Source organism: Xyrauchen texanus, chromosome 37, assembly GCF_025860055.1.
Source record: "Xyrauchen texanus isolate HMW12.3.18 chromosome 37, RBS_HiC_50CHRs, whole genome shotgun sequence".
Classification (NCBI taxonomy): Eukaryota; Metazoa; Chordata; class Actinopteri; order Cypriniformes; family Catostomidae; genus Xyrauchen; species Xyrauchen texanus.
In genome coordinates, this window is record NC_068312.1 from 19,632,307 (window position 1) to 19,646,579 (window position 14,273).

Sequence of the window (14,273 nt, forward strand, 5' to 3'; positions counted from 1 at the left end):
TCCAAAATTGATCGGGCATGTCTCCCTCAGTGGATCTCCAAGCCAGAACCCTGTGAGCTTGCTCGATTTCCTGCTTATGGCCTGTTATGTTGAGCAGACTCTGGAAGAGCTCATCTAGGAATTTCACCATATCTCTGCCTTCTTTGTTCTCAGAAATTTCAACAATTCTGACCTTTTTTTGGCTCTTATGATTCTCAAGCTCTTCCAACTTTTCCCAAATGCATTCCAATTCCACCTTGGTCGCTAGCGGAAACTAGTTGCCTCTGCGATGACTCCAGATAATCGATAAATCTTTCGACGTCCCCCACTCTTGTAACCAACTCGTCTCCATGGCAGTGATCAAGCGACGTATTACAGCAAGATCCTACAAGTCAGCAACGACCTTCGCCATAATTGCCGACATGCTCGATAGTTGACGCTGAGTCTTTCCCACTGTACCATCCAAACTGAGTACCCAGTCTGCGGCCCTGTCAGCGGTATCAGCTTGAGCACGTAAGTGTCTTTTAATGTCTCCAGAGCCTGAGGATTTTTAATTCTTTGACGTATTGTCTTCATAGAATAGTTATGAAACATATTGTATTGAACCTCACCAGTTTATGACACAAAAAGTATTAAAAACGTATCGGTTACCTAACGTAACCTCGGTTCTCTCTAGATGAGGGAACGAGTATTGCGTAAGCTAGCTTACACTACGGGAAAGATTCATCTTTTCTGAGATATTGAAGCCAAAAAATTATCCTTAATTTTTGTATCCATTGTCAACGCAGTGCGGCAGCTGCAGACCTTGAGCGGGCTATCTAGCGAGCTCATAGGTTGCTCTGCGGCAACTGCTGCAGCCTATAGACGAGCTTGGGCGAACTCGCATCCAATGAGAGGCGTCCACGCGCTCACTGCATCAAAGCCCGCCAAAATTGGCGTGACTAGAGTGCATATAAGCGTAGTTCGTAGGCTGGAACCCTGGTTTTCATTGACTGAAGCGAAAAGTCGCTCGTGGCGCGAGCACGGCCGGCTACGCAATACTCGTTCCCTCATCTAGAGAGAACCGAGGTTACGTTAGGTAACCGACACGTTCTCTTACGAGAGGTTCTCTCGTATTACGTAAGCTAGCTTACGCTACGGGAACCCATTGTCAACGCCATGCACGCCAAGCATCCACTGTATGAGCCCCAGGGAATTAAGGGGGACCCGGGAAGCCCTTATGAGTGGGGAAATAATATTTGGCCGGCAAGAATGCGGGTCATTGATTGTGTAATACATAAGCACATAGTGGGAAGGGAACGACAGAGCGGCGGTGCCGGTCTGTGTGGAATGTGACCCATCAGTGCAGCTCACCAGGGGAGCTGTAGCGTATTAAACCGCTAGTAGTTTTGCCTGCAGAGCGGGCACTTCCATATTGTAAAATCTGACAAAGTTGGAGGGGGAAGTCCATCCCGCTGCCACACATATGTCATGAATGGAAATCCCGCTGGACCATGCCCACGAGGATGCCATGCCTCTAGTGGAGTGAGCCCTAATGCCCAATGGGCATGGCAGTTCTTTTGACGCGTATGCAGCAGCAATAGCGTCCACTATCCATCTAGATAGTGTCTGTTTCGAGGCGGCGAGACCTTTGGTGCGCCCTCCAAACGAAACAAAAGCTGCTCAGAGCGTCTGAAAGCGGCGGAGCGCGCAGTATACAATCTCAGTGCTCTGACCGGGCAAAGGAGATTGGCGTTGCGTTCACTATCGGGTGCTGGCAGCGCCGATAGGGAAATGACCTGTGCTCTGAAAGGAGTACCGATCACCTTGGGAACATAGCCGTGTCTAGGCTTTAAAATGACCTTGGAGTCACTTGGTCCAAACTCAAGACACACAGCGCTGACAGACAGCGCGTGAAGGTCTCCCACACGTTTGACTGATGACAGGGCAGTCAGAAAAACGGTTTTGAGTGAAAGGTATTTCAAATCCACGGATTGAAGTGGTTCGAAAGGGGGGCTTTCATAGTATAGGAAGCGGATGACCAGCTCGTTTTTACCCCATGAATGACCGTGCAGGGGTTCAGCGAACGCGGCAACGGCCGCCACATACACTTTGAGCGTGGATGGGGATCTGCCCTTATCCAGCAGCTCTTGTAGGAATACGAGCAGCGACGACACCCCACATGTCCGCGGGTCCAGGTCTCTGTCGGTGCACCATTTTGAGAACACAGACCATTTTGACGCATAGAGTCTTCTCGTGGAAGGGGCTCTAGCGTGTATGATGGTGTTTATTACTCCTTCTGGCAGAGCGACGGGTAGTCGTTGATCACCCACGCATGCAGCGCCCAGCGCTCTGGGTGGGGATGCCAGATTGTGCCGCGAGCTTGAGAGAGGAGATCTGCTCTCACTGGGTTGGGCCACGGCACTGTCAGTGACAGCTGCGTAAGCTCCGGGAACCATGTCTGATTCTCCCAACGCGGGGCTATGAGGAGCACCGAGTGACGCGTTTCCTGATCCTCTGCATTACCTGTGGCAATAGCGAGACGGGAGGGAAGGCGTAAGCGGGCGTCTGGGCCAGTCCTGGGCCAGCGCGTCCTCGCTTTCGAGAAAAATATTGGGCAGTGAGAGTTCTCTTTGGACGCTAAAGAGGTCTATCTCTGCTCTGCCGAATAGGTGCCATAACGTCTGGACTGTTTGAGCGTGCAGGGACCATTCCCTGGGGGAATATTGTCTCTGGACAGTCTGTCCGGGCCGTCGTTCAGGTGGCCTGGCACGTGCGTCGCCCTCAGCGAGCGCAGGTGGCACTGGGACCAACTCAGTATGCGTTTCGTCAGATGGAAGAGGTTCCTGGATCTGACACCGCCCTGACGGTTTAGGTAGGATACCACAGATCTGTTGTCCGAACGGACCAGGACGTGGTGACCCTGAATGACCGGGAGAAAGCACACGAGCGTGCATCGACCGCTATCATTTCCAGACAATTTATGTGAAGGAGCTTTTCCTGAACTGACCATAGGCCGAAAACCGGAGAGCCCTCGCGAGACCGCGCCCCAACCCGTGTTGGACGCGTCTGTCGAGATGACTTTTCGGCGAGATACAGCTCCCATTGTCACTCCCTGCTGATACCATTCGGCCACTGTCCAGGGCTGCAGAGCTGATATACAGGTCTGAGTCACCTTGATGGGCTGGCGGCCTGTGGCCCAAGCCCGGCGAGACGCTGGGTGTTTTAGCCAATGCTGAAGCGGGCGATGTGCAGTAAACCCAGCTGAAGTACTGCTGCGGCTGAGGCCATGTAACCTAGCACTCTCTGGAATTTCTTCAGAGGCGTGAGGCTGTTCATCTGAAAAAATGCGGCTAGTCGCTGAACACGGCGCGCTGTGTAGATAAGCGAGCCGTCATTGCCACGGAGTCTAGTTCTATTCCAAGGAAGGAAATGGTCTGACTGGGCTGTAGTGAGCTCTTGGTCCAATTGACTGCAAGGCCCAAACTGTTCAGATGACTGAGGAGAACTGCTCTGTGAGACAGAAGCTCCATATGTGACTGTGCCATAATCAGCCAGTCGTCCAAATAGTTCAAAATTCGCAAACCCTGACTCCGCAGGGGTGCGAGCGCCGCATCCATGCACTTCGTGAAAGTACGGGGTGCTAAGGACAGGCCGAACAGGAGGACGGTGTATTGATAAACCTGGCCGTCGAAGGCGAATCTCAAGAATGGCCTGTGACGGGGATTTATCTGAATCTGAAAGTATGCATCTTTCAGATCGAGAGAAATAAACCAGTCCCCCTGGCGCACATGCGCGAGGAGTTTCCTGATTGTAAGCATTTTGAACGGTCTTTTTGCAAGCACCTTGTTAAAAAACCCTGAGATCTAATGTGGGTCTGAGGCCGCCGTCTTTCTTGGGAACAAGAAAATAACGGCTGTAAAGCCCCGACTCGCTCAGAGAGGGTGGCACTTTCTCTATGGCCCTTTTGCACAGAAGGCTTGCTATTTCTGAACGAAGCATGCACGCTGCTTCCATGTTCACAGTGGTTTCGAGCCGCGCTCTGAAGCGAGGAGGACGGCGATCGAACTGTAGCAAATAGCCCTGTTGTATTGTGCTTAACACCCACTTGGATATCCCTGGAATAGCTTCCCACGCTTTGAAGCGTAACGCTAGAGGGTGAATGGCCAATTCGCTCTGATTGCCGCACACAGAGCACTGAACAAAATGTGTGAGCGCGTTTAGTGTGTTTATGCATGATTGCTCGCAGACAGCATGAACAGGCTGTTTTGTGAGTGACTTCCGATTGGAATGAATGGGGAAAGAGTCACATCTGTTACGTGATGCGTAAGCATAGTCATGGGCACGGGACTTACACACAGAGGAATGTTTGCTGGCCGTGTAACAGAGCGGGCAGAGAATGGGCGCCGCGACGTATTCGTGGGCGCATTTATTGACTCTAGCGCTCGAGCGGTTCGTAACCGCTTTATGTGAGCGTGCTCTGGTGGGGACACGAGACATGCAGTGCTTGTGTGTAGAGGTGAACACTGGATTGTGGGCACATTTTCTACACATAGGGCTGGTCGTGTGACAGAGCGGCCAGAGAATGGGCGCGCGCACGCATTTGTGGGCGCCTTCATTGACTCTGACGCTCGAGCGGTTCGTAACGCTCGAGCGGTTCGAGCGTGCTCTGATAGGGGCACGGGATGTGTTATGCTTGTGTGTAGGGGCGAACACTGGGTTGTGGGCACATTTTCTACACATAAGACATGTTTGCTCTTTACAAGATTTATTTGGGTCGCCGTGAAAACGGCGTTTGAGTGCAGGCAAGCGGGCAGTGTCACCGGCATGTTGGCTGCTAAATTCACCACTGTAGTAGCCTGAGAGAAGGGGACTGACAGAGGGCAAAGCTTTGACGGTGGTCCGGCCGCGGCGGGACTGAGCCGTCGTTTGTTCAACAAAGTTAGGAAGACTTCGGCTGCTCGGGTTTCAGCGTTACCTGAAATCGAGGCCCGCGGGGGGCGGCGGTCTGCGGCGGCTGTCTGAGCGCGATCGAGGGCGGCCACCCTGTCGACGCTGAGAAGTCTGAGATCGTTGAGCTGGGCGCTGTGAAGAGGCTCGTGCAGGAGGCTGATCACGTGAGCGGCCTGCAGAGGAGCTAGCGCGATGAGGCAGAAAGAGATTCATGGCTTGTGTGGCTTTTTGGACCTCTGAAAACCGGTCAATGATACCACTCACCGCGGAGCCGAAGAGACCGGATGGAGAGAGCGGTGCGTTGAGGAACGTAGAGCGCTCTGCTTCTCCCATGTCGGCTAGCATTAACCACAGATGTCTCTCGGTCACAGTCAGCGCGGCCATGCACTTCCTTATAGGTTGGGCTGCAGCTTTGGTAGCGCGGAGGGCGAGGTCCGTAGCACTCCGTATGTCTGCAACCGCCTCTGGATGCCTACTTTCCTCATCCCACTCCCGCAGAAGGTCCGCTTGGAGGATCTGTAGGACGGCCATAGAGTGCAGAGCAGATGCAACTTGGCCGGCGGCGGAATAGGCACGGCCAACACAGGCGGAAGTTGTTCTGCAGGCCTTAGACGGGAGCACTGGATTAGACCGCCATCTCGCGGAGGGCGGGCAAAAGGTGTGCTGCTACCGCATCCTCGACCGGAGGGATGGAAGCGTAGCCCTTCTCAGTGGCGCCGTCCACCGAGCAAGAGAGGTGGAGACGTGGGATCGGACCCTGGCCGAGAAAGGCGCGTTCCATAATTTGGAAAGCTCGTCGTGGAGTTCCGGCAGGAAGGGAGCGGCCCGGGTAGCGGGTGCTGCGCTGCGGCGGCTCTGTAGAAAGCAGCCGTCAAGTCTGTTGGGTGCCTGCTCAAGGGCGGTGACCACTCGAGCCCGAGGCGGTCGACGGCCTGTGTGAGGAGGCGTGTTAATTCCCGTCGACTCGGCGCGGGTCCTGCTGGATTCCTGGGCCGAGGAGGAGGCGTGTGAGCCTGACCACTCCTCGCTGTCCGAAGCCATGATGGAACAGCCCTTATCCTCCGCTACTTCGTCCGAGATGGCAGCAGAGCAGCCGCTCGGCGGCAACTGCGTGTCCCGGGTGGGCGGGGAGGGTGAAGGCGATGCTCGAGGGATGGGCTCTGGCGAGGCAATCGCTTCTACCATTGTTTCCGGCAGCCTTTGAGAGCGGCGCTTTTTACTGCACGGCTGAACGGAAGGCGCGTGGCGGCTTCGGTCCTGAGCGCTTCGAGTCGAGCCCGCAGGGTGGACATCGGCAGCTCCTCGCAGAAATCGCATCCGCCTTCGGCGAGGGCGAGCTCTGCATGCCCCAGTCCCAGGCAGAGGGCGCAGATGATGTGGCAGTCTCCGGTGCTGAGAGGAGCGCGGCATGAGGCGCAAGTGGAGCGAGGCATCTTAAAAAAGACGCTCGTACTCTTTTGTGAAGTTCTTAAGAACTAGCTTGCTTTTAAAAAGGATACGTCGCCGGATGGCGTAGCTCGCAGGACAGCTGAAGGTGGCGAAGACGGCCGGCTTCTTCGAGCGCTGTCCACGCTTGCTTGATGCCCCTCTAACGGCGACGCGGCTTCCAGTTCAGTGATGCGAAGAGCTTCGCTGAAGAGATGAAAATCAGGGTTCCAGCCTACGAACTACGCTTATATGCACTCTAGTCACGCCCATTTTGGCGGGCTTTGATGCAGTGAGCGTGCGGACGCCTCTCATTGGATGCGAGTTCGCCCAAGCTCGTCTATAGGCTGCAGCAGTTGCCGCAGAGCAACCTATGAGCTCGCTAGATAGCCCGCTCAAGGTCTGCAGCTGCCGCACTGCGTTGACAATGGATACAAAAATTAAGGATAATTTTTTGGCTTCAATATCTCAGAAAAGATGAATCTTTCCCGTAGCGTAAGCTAGCTTACGCAATACGAGAGAACCTCTCGTAAGAGAACTAAGTGTTCAGAGCTGGCCATTCACACTCCCAACCCTCACATGGTGCCATGAGACTCTCCTTATCACATATTTTTTTAAATGATTTAAAACTGTCATATTGTGAAGAGGCTGATGAGATTTAGAATGTGTCCTCCCACTTTTCAGAATGTTCCTGCCCCTGATCATATATGTATTTATTTACGTATTTTTCTATTTTTAATCAACTGTTCAAAGGCTCATGACAGTTCTCTAAAATATACCTCAGTCTGACAATGTTATTGAATCCAGGTCGTAAAGTTCAGCTGCACTTTCCCCCCACCAAACATTTGAAAAGTAGAAGTAACATTTCTAGGTTGTTGGTTAATAAAGGTGGCAGAAGTCAAATCTTCAGTTGCGCTCTGCCTCCCTCTTATCCATGTGTGTTTACAGAGGATCTCTGTACAAAAAACAAACAAACGGTGCTGCTGCATCACTGCAGTAGATTGTAAATTTATGGGTCAATACTCTGTTCTGGCTGCCATAAATCGTATCATTACTCATTTTAGGTGAGTATGCATGAAATCCTTAGAAAGATAGGTAAGCATGTGTGCCCTAGACTACACTACTGTATCTTACTAAATTATAGCTACAGTAGTAATGTGATCACTTTAATATGTGTGATGAATATTTAATTGTTTCAGCAGGTATGTAGGCCTATAAATGGTGTGATTTCTTATATTAAAAGATGAAGTGTACTTATCTGTGTGTTATGGAGGGAAATTTTTGAAATTGTAACATTTAATTCTTGTTTATCTAGAACTAAAGTAAGCGCTTTTCATCACAAATATTTCCACTCAACCCAGAAAAACATTACACCAACACATTATTTATGTAGGCTGGCTACATGTTGAATCCAAAACAAACTGAAAACTGTGTTCCTGAATTTCTTTATTTCTGTTTTACACATAAGTAAATCAACAGACATATCTTTGATTGGTTATAAAACTGCTGGAGAAAAAAGAAAAAGAAACAATTCATTTTAATTGCTGTAAATATTTATAATATTGTAATTACTGTAACAAATGATAAAAAGCAGATAACTTGGTGTTTCTGACCTTGAATTGATTAGACAAACACATTTAATGATCTGCATTCAAAACAACCTGGAGCTGAACACCCTCAAAACGGTGGAGCTGATTGTGGACTTTAGGAGGAACACCCCAACATTGACCCGCTCACCATTCTAAACAGCACTGTGGCAGCAGTAGAGTCATTCAGGTTCCTGGGCACTACCATCTCACAGGACCTGAAGTGGGAGATACACATTGACTCCATTGTGAAAAAGGCCCAGCAGAGGTTGTACTTCCTTCGCCAGCTGAGGAAGTTCAACCTGCCACAGGTGCTGCTGATACAGTTCTACTCAGCAGTCATTGAGTCTGTCCTCTGCACTTCAATAACTGTCTGGTTTGGTGCAGCTAGAAAATCAGACATCAGAAGACTACAAAGGACAGTTTGGTCTGCTGAGAAGATTATTGGTTGCCCCCTGCCCCCCCTTCAAGAACTATACACTTCCAGAGTGAGGAAAAAGGCTGGTAAAATCACTCTGGACACCACTCACCCTGCCCACTACCTTTTTGAACTGTTACCTTCTGGCCGGCGCTTCAGAGCTCTGAACACCAGAACTGTCAGACACAGGAACAGTTTTTTCCCTCAGGCCATCCATCTAATGAACAATTAAATTGCCCCATTGACCAATAATGAGCACAGTTTAATTTTTAATTTTAATTTATATTATCCAACATATCCACTTCTGCCATTACTTACATTGCTCTGTACATAATATACTGTTTTTTGTTCTTTATATAACAGATTGTATTAGATTTGCACTACGTGTGTGTATGTGGGTATGTATGAAGGTGAGTGTATGTACGTATATGTATAATTATTTATATTGTATTCTTTTTTGTTTTTTAATTTCATTTATTAAATTATAATTTACCTATGTCTTGCTGCTGTTTTTGGTATTGTTTGTATTGTTGTACACTGGAAGCTTCTGTCACAAGATAAATTCCTTGTATGTGTAAGCATACTTGGCAATAAAGTTGATTCTGATTCTGATTCTGATTAAACTGTGCAAACACAATGATATAATTTTACAAATGCCATCAACTTTAACAATGCTCATTCTCCCTTATCACATCCAGTCACATCCACATGCACTGTATATTGTGCTTTGTCAGTGTGACGGACTCGAAAATATTACAGGTTTGTAAAATGTTTTGTATGGATCAATATCGATCAGTAGTGATACTTGAGACATTCATAAATGCTTTTAGACTCTGTTTGTTCAGTTTTACTGATTGTAAGTGTTCAGATGATTATTTTATGTGTGATTCCATCGATGCAATCTCCAGCTGAGTAAACAGTCCAAATTCACGATGCTCGTAGAAAATGTGATGTGCAAGTGAGAGAATTGAAGCAATTATTCAACAACAACTCTATTTCCTGTGTAATCTTGATAGATTTTCCAGGTTGAGCTGTATAATGTGCTATATTGAGTTAGTCACACCATTTTGTTTATGTGGAAAAGTGAAATTCAAAATGATGTTTTTCTTTAAAAGCGAACACTAGTAAGTGAAGAAAACATATTTACATCAAGTGAGACTGTTAATCATTATTGATTGGTTATTCCATCGAAGTCATTCTGTTTGTTTCATAGAATGTATCCTGATTTCTCTTTGTTCAGAACTTCAATATATCTATAAAATAGATAAAGCAAAACTTGAAAGTGTTGAGTGGAAACACAGTGTGATGGTACAAGACAAAAAAAACATGTAAAGTTGTATCCAGATGTTATTGAAGTTGCGTAAAAGTATAATATAGAATAGAAATGGTCAAATATATTACATTAGCTGACTTGATTGACACATTTAAATGCTGTGAGTTGAATTATGTATGCATGACCTGTTTTGAATGAGTTATACTAACCTGTTACCTGAAAAGGTTAAAAAAAAGGGCAAAGTCATTAAAAGAAAGCGCCAGAACGCTGCAGACACTAATGTGTGTTTCTCATAATTTTCTACAGTTACTACATCTCATCCTTCCCTGTTTGAGACCGGTAACATTTGCAGAGAAAAGGAACTATTTTATACCTAATTTTCATGCAAAACATGCAATTTGTTTTTTTTAATAATCAGTTCCAAACAATAGATGATGAGTAGAGCTTCTCATATTTTTGAGTTTTTTTATGTTTTTTTTGGGAGGAGTTTCTTCAAACCACCCAAATAATAATAAAAATAACAACTGACTCAATTGATTGAGTAAACTTGTTCTCTCAATTAAATTAATTTATGTCGTCTTCAAAACTTGTGGAAGTAAATTCACTTAACTTGGTGTTCCAGTAATGTTTCCAGTAAAATGTAATTAAGAAAACTTGATTTTTCCAGAAATACCATTAATCGTAAGTGTAAAAGCAGATGTGTTTTCCACCCTGATCATTCATAAACTTTCGTCAAGGGCCATTCAACTTATCCAGCAATAAAATCAGGAAGAGTGCAGTCTACATAATGTGCATGTCTGGTACTTTTGCATTATATAGGACAGAGAAATACAGACATTCTTATATAATCTGGTGTATTTCAACCAAAGAGTAAGAGTGTTTTTAATCTAACACATTGTGCATTTCCATCAGTCTATTAAATTCAGTGTCTCGCATGGAGAATAACATATAGTACATTAAGTATGTTGAGTTTTTTTTTTTACTTACAACATATTCCTAGTATTTTCAAATGTTCATGAAACACTCTCAAAATGATCACTGCTTGAAAGTGACAATTGTCAGTTCATTATGCAATCTTCAGCAAATGGTAAAGAAAGTAATGTGTGTAATCTTGACACCCTTCAGAATAAATCCTTTTACAGCTACTGTAAAATAAATGTGCTGTATGTGTGTCTCCAAGTATGATCTGAACATCTCTTATTACCCATTCAAAATTCATTGAAGCCAATAAAACTGCTTATATGGGACAACGATGAGAGTTATGGGACAAAGTTTCAGTTCCTTTTGATTTATATTATACTTTGTTGTTGAACAGACATGCAATCGCTTGTGTTTTCCCCAGTACTTTTTAAATGCATTTATGTGTCAGCGCTGAATTTGAAAGATTTTTGTTCATGAAGCATTGCATGCTTCATTTTCATTTATAATTGACAATACAAATGATGGTAAAATATGTGTGAGCTGTTTTTGTTTTGCTTTGGAAATTGAATAATGATAAAAGGGAGGGAGCAATTGAGACAAGCAAAATGTTGCATAACATGATGGGACTACATAAAATTGTTGTTGGTATGTATATGACTAGTTATCTTTGAAACAATGTGCGTATTGCTCTAGCACAGAGTTGAGGAAGAGTTTACCAAACAACACCATCACCTTTTAACACAAAGCTAATCATAATAAAAATCTAAACCCAAGGAAGTTTCAATATACTTATATTGCTTAATTCATCACTATCCTAAACTGATGGGCTTGCAATCATGATTTTGTTAATGTGCAACACACCGTGTCCATTTCCCGCCCTCATATAAAGTGTCACACACTAAATGTCAAGTTTAGATGTTAATTACTGTTGCGATCAGTCAAGAGTTCATGAGCTACAGTGTGCAATAGATTAACAAAGATTTTGCTGGACCCATAGATTCTCCTCAACTATATTGTGAGCAAAATGAACAAAAACAAACAACTGTGGTCTGTTATCCGGCTGAGTCTGCCTTTGGCTGGGATTTTTTTTATCTGTGGAGGCGTGTACATCAGCTCCATCCAAGGTTGTATTTACACTTTGAGGGTCTTCTTTGCATATTTCTTCATTACCTTGGGATTCCTTTCCCTCTTAACTGGAATCACCTGGACCATTTGTCATGGAATGAAGTGCAGAATGTATACAGAACAGAGGAGACAACAAGACAATAGGGTCCTTGTTTCTACTGTGGACAGGTAAGAATGATTTGCATCTACAAAAAACTTATGTGTTGGATTTACTTAAAATATATATGTAGTGTTTTTACATCACGCTTTTTAAGTAAATTCAACTTATAGCCATTTTATGTCAGCAGGGCTTGAAAACCCTTTGTAGAAATACACAACTTTATCGGTTCATTCATCTTCATTTACTTTAGATTTTAGACATTCTAACTTCCACGAGACAGATCCGTTGAATTAACCACGCTCCCTCTTTCCAAAACCCTGCACATAAAAGAGAGTGTTGAGACTGACACCAAGCAGAGCAGCAGCATAAGCGCGTGTTCCCACGGTTGTCAAACACAACAGTAGAAAAACAGCGTCCTCATCTGAATGCCATTATAAATCTGAATATGACATTGAACCTCAGAAATGATCCTCTTCATCATAAACAGTTCTTTTTGATCAAACAAATATGCTTAAATTATTCAAGCACAAAGGCTTATGGGAATTCCCCACAACCTCAGTTCCGCACTTGATTGTTTAAGTTAGTAGTTTATGGATTCTTTTCAATGAACTCTTTGAACAAATGTTAATTTACTTTATATATCACTCTAAATTTACCTTAAAATTGATATGTTGTGTTGTAAAAATATAATGCATGTATATTTCTGAATGGAAGCTATTTATTTTCATACCTTCAAATGAGACTTCATGCCATGGAATATGTACTTTTGTACTTTTAATTCATTAATTCATTTGTCCAAGGTAGTACCAGTTAGAATGAACAAGCAAAGTCAAAAAAGTTATTTTTTTCAAAAGTTCAGAAGGTAATGGAGGATCCAGTATGTATAAATTACCCAAACATAGAATCGGTAATATTTATTTGAGGATAATTTTTGCAGCCAATCCTTTTAGATAAGATTCAGAGGGCATGTGAGCAATCAGCAGAGAACAAAATATTTGCAAACCACAGAAATACACGCCTGCTGTAATTATATGACCCTCAAAATGTAATTTTCCCCTCAGGCCAGACTTCTACCCTCCCTCTTATGAGGAATCGCAGTGCACAAGTGATGCTCACATTGAAACCTCACATGCATGTGAGGTCCAGCTATGTGCAGCACCACCGCTGTATACACAGAGCAGCTCTGACACAGTGAATGTGGACTTCAGCCATGAAGAGCCTCCAACCTACCAGCAAGCAGTCCTTTAGAGTCCACAAGTGCCCTTGTCAGATTTCTCTGGATTAGAATGAGACAGTGGTGTAGTCCTACCAAAAATAAATAAATAAATATATATATAACCCAGTCCGTGTTCCTCTGACTGGCGGGGTTGGGGGGGTTTGGTCTGTTATACGCTGCAGTATGTGAACGTCACATATGCCAGTATGATTCTGGTCAAGACATGGGGTTGAGGATCAGACATGTGCAGTCCACACCCGTCCCCATTTTAGGGGAGGTAAGCACTTCCTGTCTTTGTTTAGAGAAAAAGCAGAAACCAATGTGATGTGGCCAGCAGTAATAGACATCAGAGGTGTAGCTTGAACAATGAATGGGAAGTTTTTCAAGGAACTGTGAGAAACAGTTCAGCTTGAATTGTCATAGTCACCTTAAACCAATAACTGTTGTGAAGGAGCGATATTGAGGTGTTAGGTGGGATTTTGGACATGAGCTTGTGCCACATTGGTGGAAGATTTGAAACATGTAGTACTTAAGCATCATAAAATGACTAAAAGACTAGAAATCAGAGAGGTAGTGTGTGATATCTGAGATGGTACAGTATAGGTAGAAAGTGGTGATGACGTTATTTATGGTGCAGATATATATCCTGTATATTTAGCAGGTTTCTAATCTTGTGTTATCTAAATTTCAAATGCAAAGATTGAACATATGCATCTAAGATACTGTTTTGCATGACTTATTATATATGATAAAATGACAGATTTTATATCGTTACTTGCTAATATCAAATGCCATTTACAAAAATAAAGTTTTTGAAAATGTTGGCCTATTTATTGACTGAAATATATAAAGTCCCTTTCAAGGCAAGTCAGTCTACTCGGCAGACATCTTTGGAATGCAGCTAAGCAGCTATTGTGTATGGATACAACCGGCATAAAAGTGCAGCTCCTATCTACTTGAATGGGAAAAGACTGACATCTCCAAAGAAGTTAGTCATGATTACGATCAAAGAACATATTTCAAATCAGCAGTAGGCTAAATTCTGACAACAATGGTACCATAAATTGTGCCTCTTTGGCTCAGTTTATACACACACACACACACACACACACACACACACACACACACACACACACACACACACACACACACACACACACACACACACACATGTTGTGTTTCCATGTTTTATGGGGACTTTCCATAGACATAATGGTTTTTATACTGTACAAACTTTATATTCTATCCCTTAAACCTAACCCTACCCCTAAACCTAACCCTCACAGAAAACTTTCTGC